Consider the following 8,819-nt stretch of genomic DNA (forward strand, 5'->3'; position numbering starts at 1 on the left):
GGAAAGGTATTTTCATTTTCTTTTTACGTAGTGAACTGAAAAACTATTGTTATTTTATATTTATCATTTTAAAAGCAGGTTTCGTGTCTTTCGATTTAAACAGTAGCACGGTTTGTTTGCGGTATTCCTACTTTCATTTTGGACAACATTGAAGGCTTTTCCAAATTGCGTCATTAAAACCAGGAATGATTGCCGTCCAATGAAAACGCTTCTTGCATTTCAGATTTAGGCGAATGTGCGGTCAAGGTCAAAATTGCGAGAGGCTGAATCGAAGTGAAATACCGCAACAAAAACGTTCGATTTGGACATTAACGCGTCTAACTGAATGAGTCACAATGGTAGGGATGATATTTCAAGCCCTTCTTTGTAATGCATACGCAAAGTTTGCATGTCAGTCTGTATGTAACGAGTTTAAGGTGATTTGTTCGTAGTCATTACATTTTTGCATCGTTTTCATTATGCACCAGTTATTATTTTAGACAAATGCTTCAGTCAATTAAAACCACGCCCCCCCCCCCGGTCAGGGGAATAGCGAGGACCCTGACCATAGGTCCAGCCAATCTTGGCTAAAATCACGTCCTGCGGGGATGAACAGATGGTTTAATCTCGCAAAATGCCCTGCACCCCAGGGGCCCTAGGTAAGGCCCATTCCCCGCTATAATTTAAGCGAGACACAACCATCCCATTCACCCGGCAATGCAGGGCCACCTGAAAGTTAAAAACATGGTCCATTTCCCCGGCTATCCCCGGTATACCCCCAGACCTTTGGGGTCGTGGTTACAATTGACTGGTGCATTAGTTTAAAATAATAAACATGTTTTACGGGATTCTGTCTCAATAAAATGTATATTTATATTTATCATCCTACATTCCAGTTTCTACCACAAGAGTTGTAAATATTGAACAGAAAGGGCTTCATCTTCAAGATGAAAACTGCAAGAAATGGCCACCAACAATAATGGGCCAGGACTGAGGAGTTCCAAGAAATGAGTATTCTTCAGCCCACAAATATCAGTGCTGCCCCGCTGCCCAAAACCAGGTTTGTTCTCTTTCTTAGTTTCCTGTTAACTTTATGGTTTCAGAACAATAGCCAGCATTCATATTAAAAATGAAATCCCAAACCTTCTGCATTTTGTGTTGTTATGTAACACAACTAAAGCTAGGCAAATATTTTGCTAAGTTTTTAACTGCAACTTTAAATAGCATTGCTTTTGGTATTAATTCACAATATAATCTTTTTTTAGACATCATTTTGATTTTTATTTCGCACAAAATACATGACCTAATAACAAGCCTTCCTTAAAATTAATAACATTTTTTTACTTTTTCTAACAAAATTGCTTAACTCAATAGCTGAATAAAGGAATGAAATCATTACTTGTATATAAATACTTAATCTTAATTATTATTCTGTAATTCATGCATCAATGTTTGATTTGTATAACCTGATTCAGAATTGACATCAAATTGCAAATTACCTGTCAATTCACATTTCGAATAAAGCTTATGAAATCAACCTTGAAACCTAACAAATTCACCTCAGTTTAATGTTTAGAGTTATTTCATTTCTCATGTTTCATGTTATCAGGTCTTCAGTGCTACATTCACTTATCATGATGTCATAACAAACTCCTTTCATATCTTTTTAGAGTGTGGCAACAAGTAAATGGACCTTGACAAATTTCCTCTATGTTAGAGCCAGTCCCTTACACAAGTGGCCTACTTTTGCACAGCTGAGGTTGTTATCAAACGCAGCAGTAGGTATGAAATGCGGAAACTGTTCCAACCTGATCTTCAACAGTTGAGTTACTCCTCATCACAATACCTGAACTGAAAACAATCGGTGATGATCCTGCACTTCACTTCTACCTCACAGTGCTCTTCCCTATAAACGCTAGAGGAAAGTTTGAAAATGAAAAACTTGTCATTGCAAGTGTGAAAGGACCAATTTATTCTTAACGAAACAACCTGCCTCAATGCTTTAGCTGACACTACATCAAGTCAACACAAGGCAATTTGTTTTTCTCGCAACCTGACCGGTATGTTGAATCTGATCAAAATTGTACACAACCACTGGTCAAGAATATAGAAATACAAGTTGTATGATCAGTAACCTAAAATATTCTTGAATATTTGAACATGAAAAAAGTATTCGTTAAAGTTATACATATTGTGTGTAGTGTAGGTAAGATCAATGTCAAGGTTATTTTGGCTAAAAAAAAGGAAAATGAGTACTTGATTCATAACATCGATGAAATAGCAAGCCTTAAGTATTTTCGATAAAGTGATACATATATTTTGTGGTGATGTCATAACCTTGTTCCACTGTTTTTGAGAAAACACATGTTATAAATTAGTGTTTTAGCTAATGCGGAATGGAAGGGCGGCCCGCCCTGCCCTTTTTTGACCCCGCCCCGCTGCCCCTTATTTCCCGCCCTATCGTATTTTTCCCCGCCCTCTTACGCTCATCTGGCCATTCAGATCGTTCTTTACCACAAAGTTGCTCCCTCAAAACATTTTATTGGTCAGTGTCGCCGTCTCCTAATCCGTCACAGATCAGCACGTGATAAGGCATACGACCATCATCACCGCGGGTCGGATTAACGGTAATTCACGTTTATCAGGGTGCTAATTGCTGTTCATTATGACACATTATTCGTGGGCCCCGTTGTCTGTGACATGAAAGTTGTACCCCTTAATGTCCATCTTTGATGCGGATGTTGTTACAAACTAATTAATTGACGCACATGTCATATTTTGGTGTCGTAGACCTTTTTTATCAGGTGAAAAAAAGAAAGAAAAAATCTTAATCATATCATAGTTTCACTTCATTCATGTTCGTCTGTATGTGAAAATGCCGTCTAAAAAACGAAAATTCTTTGATCTTGAAAAGGAACGTGCTAAGATAAAAAGGACTAATCATACTTTAGCCAAATATGTGCTTAAAGTCGACAGGTAGAATTTTTCGTTATGTTCTTAAGTAAAGTGTGTTTTTGTTTCGTTTGTTTATTTACGTTAATATTACTTGAATGTGTATATACGGTTTTGTATACGAGGAATACACAATTCCATTATTAACATACGACAAATTGTTACGTAAAAATAAATAACGAATGTCAGGTATATCCAAAAAGACTTGATACGCGAAACATTTTATTATTAGGTCAAATACACATGCAAAGTTATTTAAAAATCGCTTACTCCACAAAGTTACAGACCGAACACGAGGAATCCGGGCGAACTTGTACGCACAAATATTTTTCTTGTCTTTTGGCAAAGCACGTCCATCAAAAGTGCGCGGCAATGTTAACATAAATCTAGAATTCCATTTAATAATTAACCAAAGGTTAATACATGTACCAACCGGTTCCAATTACAACCAATTACATTTAGGTTTTATTTAATGATTAGTAAGATATCGCATTAAGGACGTATTTGTTACGCCGTTCAATTTAACTTCCGGGCCGAACGTGTCCCATCTTCCGAGAATTCCGAGTATTTTCAACGTGCCTAGAATACTTTGAATGTAATTGTAACATTTGTTTTCACATAAGTTGGAGCATAAAAATGAGGCTGTTCGTGATACTGTCGTCGTAGCTTATTATGTTCAAAGTGTTACAAGTTGAGATTTTCATACCCGATATATAGTATCGCAAAGAGACAATTGTCAATATGAGGTTATCAATAGCAGGACACCGAGGTTATTTATCACGAAAAGTTCATTGTATTTTCAAACAACAATAAATTCAAAAGAAAATGTATTTGTCATAAAAATAGTTAGGCGCAACACCTTGCATGGCTCCGAACCATTACATTAGCTAAACATTGCAGTCTTCGCCAATCTTCGTAAATTTAAATATAAAAATAAATTACCTACGAAAAAATCAATTGCGTTTCTATTCATTGTTGAAAAAGTAAACTTGTTCGCGACGTTAAATAAGTTTAAGAACGAGTTTCATTTTGGCGGGAAATTTGCAACATGAAGTCCACGTGCTCTTTTATGTCGTTTCATGTATATGCCAATGACGGTATACCGTGTTGGATGCACACAAGGATGGATACGTATAACTTGTTTTCCCTTTTGTTTCTCATATGATAATGGTTAAAACTTAAATAGCAGTCATAATTCAGGGAGTGTAAACTTTTATTTCGATATAAAGGAGACATTTGTTTGTACATTTTGTACACTTCGTCATATAGAGCTACGTAAGTTTTAATTAAAACTGTAGAAAACAATTCTTTAAACCTTTTAATCTGAACACAGTCTTTTCTATATTTCTGTTTATATTTAATTCATATTAAGAACGATATCATGGAAATGTTTATTTGCTAAATCAAACAGAAATAAACAATTATTTCATTTTCAGTGTATACACGAAATCAGCACCTTCCGATGCCAGTGACCCACAAGGATGGTCGACAACAGACTCGCTTTCCAAGCCCCCTCCTGATACAGACTCGCGTGGCACTCCTTCGTTCCTTGCAGACTCCCGTCATGGGACTCGGCCGACCGTAGAATCGCGCGACACTCATCTGCCGGCTGCAGACTCGCAACAAATTCCATCGACCGCCGCAGGCACGTGTCATACGCCCTGGCCCGCCGTAGACTCGCGCTACACTACTTCGCCCGCCGGAGACACGCACCTCATGTCCCTGCCGCCTTCAGACTCGCACCTTACTCCTTCGACCGCCGCAGGCACGTGTCATCCGCCCCGGCCCACCTTAGACTCGTGCTTCACCACTTCGCCCGCCGAAGAAACGCATGAAACGCCCCTGCCGGCTGTAGCCCCGCACCACTCGCACTTGTCGACCACAGACCCGCACCAGAAACCCCCTCCGGCCGTAGACTCTCACCACACGCACCTGTCGGCCGCAGATCTGTGCCACACGCCCATGTCGACCAATGACTCTCATCAAACTCAGTTAATCAACCCACAATTGCCGACCAAACAGACAGCAAATGCAACTTCGAGCAAAAAGGCCAAACACAAAATTGGATTTGATCCAAAGTGGACAGATGGTAGACCATGGCTATACTGCGCAACGGAAGAGACTGATACTGGCGTTCTTGATGTAATGTTTTGCAGACTATGCCAAAAACACAAAGTGAAAGGGAGAAATGGCAATGGAACTTGGAACACCAATGGGTGCACAACACTTCGGCTCGACAAGATTGTTAGTCATCAGAACTCGGAGATGCATAGGTCTGCATTACGAGTTGAAACGGAGGTCCAGCTAAACATTAGTGACGCCTTCCAGCAGAAGAAGATGCCAATGGGCGAAAATGAGTTCAAAGCACTGACATGTGCAACAAAGATCTTGCATTTTCTTATAAGCCACAACCTTCCCTACACCACTTTGTTTAAAGACTTTGTCAATTTTGCTACAAATGAACTACAATGCCAAGACCTGCAACACCTAAAACAAGGAAAAAACGCGACATACACAAGTCCCACAATAGCAGATGAATTCATGGACTCCATGGCTACCGACATCGAGGAGACAGTGAAGCAACGAGTAAAAGACAGTCCCGGATATGCCATAATGAGTGATGAAACAACCGATGTATCAAATAATAAACATCTTGCCTTCTGTGTAAAGTACATCAACACTGAAAATGGAGACGCCTGTATAGATTACTTAAAAGATGTGAAAATTACCGACGGAAAGGCTGAAACCATCTTTAAAGAGACTGAGAAAGTGGTAGAAGAGCTTGGATTAAGCAATTTTGTCGGATATGCCTCAGACGGATGCCAGACCATGATCGGCAAGAAGACAGGGGTTGCAACAAGGTTGAAAGCAATTAAACCCGGCCTCGTAACTGTCCATTGCCATAACCATCGATTGGCACTGGCCGCCAAGGACAGCTTTGAATCGATCCCGCTCATGAGAGATACAGACGATCTCCTGAACCATGTCTTCAAGTATTACCACTACTCTGCAAATAAAACTGCCTCCCTACAGAAGATACAGACTATGTTAGAGGAGAAAGGGAAAACCATAAAACAGGCAGGCCATACTCGCTGGCTTTCCCACAAAGCAGCCGTCACCTCTCTACGAGACTGCTACAAGGCTGTTCTCATCGACCTCGAAAATGCGGAGGCATCCGGTGCCGATAAAGTCAGAATGGGGAGTGGTCCAAGTGCAAGTGGGCTGCTTAAGAAGCTTAAAAATCCGGCCACTGCAAAGATTGTTCACTTTCTGTGTGATGCTTTAAGACCACTTACAGCACTGACACTGGTCTTTGAAAGGAATGACATTAACCTTTCTGTTATTAAACCAAGGAAAGACTCCACTATATCTGGGCTTAAAAATTTGAAAGAGACATATGGAAGCAGTGAGCGAAAATGTGATAAGCTCTTGGCAGACCTTGGATTAGAGGCAACAGAGCAGCAGCTGAAGTCTGTTCATAATGCAAGAACCATGTTTCTGGACAAACTTGTCGACAACATCAATGTTCGACTGGCCTCATCAGATGTCATTGATCAGCTAGCTGTTTTTAACATGGATGAAACTGAAACATTCTACGGCAATGATGAGATAGCCTGCCTTGCCGACAACTTTGGGCTGGACGCTGATGAGGTCACAGAAGAGTGGGATGACTTCAAAAATGCCATCTCATCAACATCGCCTGAAGTCATCAGAGGGCCACATAGACTCATCAAGGCCATGATGAAAATAAGACCACACAAGTTCCCAAACATAGAAAGACTGTGTGCAACAGCAGTAGTTGTGCCAGTAAGCACTGCAGAAGTAGAACGTGTGTTTTCAGAATTGGCAAGAACCAAGACAGACCTAAGGAATCGGTTGCAGGTTGACACAGTACACCAACTCCTGATGATAAATAGGAACGATAAATACTTGGCATTTGACAAATGTGTACGAAGATGGTACAAAATGAAAAACAGACGAATTTAGATTTAACCCCAAGACATTGAATTTCTTGAATAGCCTCGTTGATAAGTTTAGATTATTGTGAATTGGCTAAAATCATGCACATGAATTTTAACACCCAATAAAATGCTACTTGAGAGCTACTGGAGTCCAAATCTTATTTCATTTCTATTAAATTATGAGTTGAAGTTGTTGGAGTCAAGCTTGACAAAACTTTCAAAATTGACAAAATGAATTAGTTAGTTATGTTAAGGATATCCATGCTTAAACCATACTTAAGAAACAACACTTGAGGCATTCTAAGAGATTTGAGTATCAAATGTTCAGTTGACTGATTTTGTTTATTTTTTTATCTGCCTAGCCATATATATATGGCATATGCAATACTGCATTCATGCTAGTGCCATTTTAAGTCCCTGAATGCTGAAATAAGTTTTAAATGATGCCATGTTTTACTCAAGTTTGGTCTTTTTTTATTTATGAAATAAGTTATCATTTATCTCTGCATTTCCTCTGTATTTGCACTGTGCTATTGTCCTGAAAAGATATAAAAACAAATGGTTGAAGAGCTTAATCAATTTTTTTTTAAACTTATATGAACTGAAATGCTAGTTTTTAGATTATGACTTTGACAATTTTTAGTTTTTATCGAAAAGAGATGTTTTGCTCTGTTGTTTTAATGTATATAATTGAGTGGTGGTTTAATTAAATATTTATCTTTAAAATATTGCAATATGCATGCCATAACTTATCAAATGTAGGCACACAATTGTATTCTTGTTATTTGTATGAACTTGTCCCCCCTTGGTAATTGTTGTCTGGTTGCCTCATTGTAACAGTCTTGTTTGATCTCATTGATTTTTTTTATTATACTATTTATTATCATTTATGATAATTTTGTGTGTATTTCCTGTGACTACTGACTGTCTTCGTGCTATTACTACAGTCTTTTGGATAATATAAAAAATACAATAAAAACTGTTAACTTGCATCTCCTTGTTGTTGATTTACACATACTGCTAACTCTTTTAGGCATAAGGACACACTTAAAGTCACAGTTTGACAACAACCTAAGATGGACTTTAAGGTATATGGCTGTTTCACAATCAAATATTGCGCGCACTATTTTGCCCCTTTTAAGAAAGCACCCTGCCCCTTTTTGGGCCCACCCTGCCCTTTTCAATTTCTGGCTAAAACACTATAAATATATTATCACATTTGAGATATTTGAATGACCTGTGTCATTGTTCGGGTGGGCTGGTGTTAGAGCAGCGTCAAAGTCACCTTATGTATCGAATAATTTTAGTTAGGTTTGACATACAGAGACCAAACTTGGTGTATGCAAAGAGTTTATGGAGACCTTTTATGGAAATGCGTTTGAGGCCCCTATGATCAAGGTCAAGGTTACTATAAATAGAAAAAGGGTTGGTTTTGAATAACTTAAGTAAGGGTCTTCTAATTGGTACCAAATTTGGTATATAGGAAGAGTTTATAGAGACCTTTCCTGAGATTGTGTTTTTGGCCCCGAGAGTTATGGTCTAGGTCAAGGTCAAAATAGAAATGTATGGTAAGTACTGAATAACTCAAGTAAGGATTGACATAGTGTGACCAAACTTGGTATATAGGACAAGTTCATGCAGAGCTTTAATGGATGCTTTTTGGCCCCCTAGCGTCGTTGTCACTGTTACTAAAAATAGATTACTGTTTCAGTTAAGGCTGACATACTGTGAACAATTGATATATGTAGGAAGAGTTTATAGCGCGGACACGAGTATGTGTACTCTGACATTTAAATATCTCGTGTGACTTTGATCTTTGAGTTATGGACCCTGGTCAATGTCACTGCTCATCGTCTCAATGAGGATAACATTTGTACCAAGCAATATGGTAATCCATCAATGCATAAGTAAGTTATAGCACGGACA

The 8,819-nt window shown here is 38.7% G+C and overlaps 1 long non-coding RNA gene across 1 annotated transcript; it reads left to right on the forward strand.

Annotated features, from left to right (window-relative positions):
- Window positions 1–269: 269 nt before the first annotated feature.
- On the forward strand, window positions 270–2,239 carry LOC128239998 (uncharacterized). Its single transcript, XR_008261990.1, has 3 exons — window positions 270–338; window positions 876–1,039; window positions 1,650–2,239. It is a non-coding gene; the product is annotated as an uncharacterized LOC128239998 (long non-coding RNA).
- The last annotated feature ends 6,580 nt before the right edge of the window (window positions 2,240–8,819 follow it).

This window comes from Mya arenaria, chromosome 7 (genome assembly GCF_026914265.1).
Source record: "Mya arenaria isolate MELC-2E11 chromosome 7, ASM2691426v1".
NCBI classification, from domain to species: Eukaryota; Metazoa; Mollusca; class Bivalvia; order Myida; family Myidae; genus Mya; species Mya arenaria.